This window comes from Tigriopus californicus, chromosome 9, assembly GCF_007210705.1.
Source record: "Tigriopus californicus strain San Diego chromosome 9, Tcal_SD_v2.1, whole genome shotgun sequence".
In the NCBI taxonomy this organism is placed as follows: Eukaryota; Metazoa; Arthropoda; class Copepoda; order Harpacticoida; family Harpacticidae; genus Tigriopus; species Tigriopus californicus.
Genome location: NC_081448.1, coordinates 8,378,937 through 8,383,168, shown reverse-complemented (window position 1 = coordinate 8,383,168; position 4,232 = coordinate 8,378,937).

Below are 4,232 nucleotides of genomic sequence, written 5' to 3'. Positions count from 1 at the left end.
ATTCCCAAATCTATATGGCACAGCTTTGGTTTTGGCTCCATCGATATCGTCAAACTCCTATTCTGACCGCAAAGTTAAAAATCATTTTATGCATCGTATGGTTATTAAATATGCCTGAAGTCTGATTCAACATATAAAGTTGGGCATGGTTTCCAATTTTAAGGCGAAAAAACACCAACATAACCTATCAATCTGTCTCTCATTGTTTTCCTGGATGTATGAGTATCATGAATATATGTACAACACAAGGATAGATTGAGCTAAAGGTTATGGTATGTGCCGAAAACACTACGTACACATCAGACAAGTTGACCGAACGGAAAACTTGTACTAAAAGACTGCAAGGTAAAATGTTTGTTCTACAATAATAATTCCTTTACATATGATTTTCTTATCCGGAATCCAACAGTTTGGAAAAAACTCGTCGATTTTATCGAGTCTTAGTGCTAATTGGATGGACGCAATAAATATGAATCCCTACAAACATTTTGGATTTTGATAAAAATGATGGGGCTTTTTGGAGAGCTATGATCAAAAATTGCTTAGGTACGGGGTCAAATATGAAACAAAGAGCATGTTCACTTATTTGTCTTTTCATTGATGCTTTCTATGGCCAGAGGGCCAATACCTAAAGTTGGAAATTACTTCTTCGCTAGCATCCAAACTACAAACCGTACAAAGCGTATGGATTCAGATGATAAGTTCTTTTTTTATTCAGTTCTAATAGTTAACGTCGTAAAGTGGATCGTTAAAATTGTGACACCATGGAGCACGTTTAATGCCTATGGAAGAAATGAAGAGCAGATGATCCGACATTGTAAATTCAATTGTCAAGATGTAGATGGTGAAATTCTTGGTTATTTCTTTGACTCAAAGTTGAACAAATCCCTTGAACGCACCCGGCGTTGATTGAATTTGGTTAGGAGTCGGACAATAATGAGCAACTAATATAACAAAGACACCAAATATATCATTTGACATCTTAGGAAGTCTTCAATATTTTGCCTTTTTGCCCTTCACGTAGTCCCCTTGAAATAGAAGACCCTTGCAATACCGTTGCGAGTTGAAATCCGGAAAACCTTGGTCCTGAACTACCCAGACAAATTTAAAATCTGCTGACATAGGTCATGATCCTCGCTCACAACCGGAGCTTTCTGTTCAATCGTATATTTTGAAAAAGAACTAGGGAAAATAATACGAACAAAATAGGACAAAAGAGATCCTATTAAAAAATGAAAAGAAAACCTTGTTTAATTTGGGCCTTCGCTCTTCAGCCTTTCGGCCCGTTTGATTTGAGGAGTAGTTTACCCTCCTGGTCTCTTCTGGATAGCCTCCGTCAGCTTCTAAAGCTTTCCCCCTTTCTTCGTCCCCCTCTCCCTTTCAAGTCTATCGTTCTTTGGATTCTCGTCCTCATCGTTTCCATGGTCTTCGTGGCCCTCGTGGCCCTCGTGGTCCTCGTGGTCTTCGCCGTCACGAGCAACCCCGTTCTCTTTTTCGTTTCCTTCGTTCGTCTTGCCCGTCTTGAAATGTCGATCGGACGGAAAGAATGATGACAGACCCGAAGAAAAGGAAGTAAAAGAAGGCGGAGAAGGAGAAGGAGGAGGAGAAGGGAAAGAAGCAAAATCTCGTGGCCTCCTAAAGGTTGAGAGGACCTTGGTTCCTTTCCCTCGTTCTCTCTTTCCTTTTTCCTCTCCCGCGTCTTCTTTCACCATGGATGTCAAACGGACCAAAAGAGAAAGCTGTTCGTGCACTAGATAGTGTACCTTTGTTCTCTCACTCACTCGGCCGTCTTCGTATTCTTCGTTTTCTTATACTTTGTCGGTCCTTCAGTTTCTCTGGCCTTCTTGGGAAGAGGCTTTCGGAAAAACTTCATACAATGGCTGACGTAAGTCTTGATCCTTGGGCGAGTATCTCTGCCGCGAAAGTCATTCAAATTTTGTACGTGGACTGCATCTTTTGTACGAGAATGGCCAAGCGTTGAGCTTTATCGCTAATTTCTTGCAAAACGTTAAAAAACAGAGGCTTGCTGTACGGAATTTCACTCATTCAAAACTGTTCGAACTGGTTGGTCGATTGATTGTAACCCCTATGAATTGGGGACAATATATACATTTTCCGGCCTCAAGTTATACCTATAGCTTAGCATTTCGAACTTTCAATGCCTAACAATATCTAATTTCAAGATGTGCTACCACCGTCTTCTTGGGCCATCAATATTATTCAGGTGCGTTGCGTAGGCAATTATTTGGATTGTAAATAAAAGGCAAGTAAATATGACCAAAAGCGTACTTGTTAAAGAGAAAGAAATGGGCCAGAATGGCTAAGTCTTGTTGGACTTTGTAAGAAGGCTTTATGGGAACATGTAGGCTAGTCCTGGCAAGTACGTTTGTTAGCTGGTATCAGTGCTAGTGATGCAAATTTGACGCTTTCAACACGGTTCAGGGAAGCTGACCCTTCCCTCTCAGTGCCGCGAACAAAGGTCAGTTTGCTGAAAACTTGCTTGCATCACTGGCATAGGCAAGGATGTACGGTACAGCAGACCCTTCCCTCTCAGTGCCGCGAACAAAGGTCAGTTTGCTGAAAACTTGCTTGCATCACTGGCATAGGCAAACAGGTTTGTTTGCTAGATCTAGAGCTTGTCTAAACGTCCGAACAGAAAGGTTATCTATTTCAAACATCAATTGTTCATCCTGCCCGACCCTAACTCAAATTAGCTTCTTCTGTCAAAAGTATATGTTCTCAACCTAATCCAATCCAAAATGTCTTGTCTTTTTGATCCAAACAATTCAATTTCCACCTAAATCTGAACAAAAATCACAATTTAGACAATGACCACACCCACAGATGGTTTAATTATCATTCAATAATACAGTCGAGAAACTGCCTCTAAGGAACACTACATCATACTGGTCAATGATGGCTGGTTTCGATGGCCGAGCGAAGCGTGATTTTCCAATTCATTAAGAATTAAAAAAAAATCAAGGGATTTATCAGGCTTGCTAGTGGCTTTGTAACAAAAGAGAATATTTGTTTAGTAAAATGTTGGAAATGTTGAAATGTCAAAAAACCGTTTTTAGGCAAAAAAAAACAAAAAAGGGAAAACAAGGCTTTGTACCCTTTTTATAGCTCTAGTAATCATGCACTTAGCATACCTTAAACATAACTACCTAAATGAGCTGATCTGAGCTTTGAATAATAATTTAGTAATTGTACAAGACTTCAGAAACCTGCTGTAATAAAGATCGAGTGACACATTCTCCCTTCTCTGCCCCGCTTACTAACCACCCACCCACATAAAGAAACCTTGAGTTGTGAATAAGAATGCCCTTGTCGGGCTATATCGATGGAACGCACTTGCGTGGGTAGGTAAGCCAGCAACCGTTTCCTCGCACGTTTTTACCACTTTGCGCCTACGAAGTCCTATCCTCCTATACTCTGCTATGCTGTGCTTGGCTAAATGAATGTGTGTAGCAGGAACGAATGCCAAAGAACCAAAATAGATCCACAAGATACCGAGGTTGGGCCACAAGACGACGGAACAGAGTAGCTTCAAGACGAAAGCAAAGACAGAAATGGACCAAAGAAGGAGAAGCGGAACGGCCCAAGAGAGGGAGAGCGAAAAGAAGGAAAGATGGAAAGAAAGAGACAGAGCCAGGCAGAGAGAGCGAGATCTTGGTCGTGGGTTGGCCGATTGCCTGTGGGCCACTTTCATTGTTTCCTTGCGCCTATTCTGGCCAAGACAGCAGCACACTCGACAACGTGTGGAACCACCAAGGAACCAAGGATGAATAGGAAAAAGGGAAAAGGGAAGAGGCAAGAGAGAAGAGGGTAGAAGGGAAGAGGGGAGATACAGCGGAGCGATACGTACGTAAATGGACCCGTGAAGAAGGAAGGAACCAAAGAACGAATGGACGGACGACCCAACGGAGGAATAGAGCGTGGATGAAAGAGGCCAAAGCTCGATGTCAGGCCAGTCCTTTCAATGTTGGTTGGGTAGGGTGGTCCAATGGTTGGTTGATCGGTCGGTCGGTCGGTTGGTCGGTCGGTCGGTGGGTGGGTTGGTAGTGTCGGCCGTTGTTCCATGGTGGGATGATGATGATGAGAAGGAGGAGGAGGAGAAGAAGGAGGAGAAGGAGGAGGAGGAGGAGGAGAACAACGAGGACGAAGATGGTTGTAGCCGTACTGGTGGTGGTGGTGGTGGTGGAAGAAGTGGTACTGACATACATTGGAGG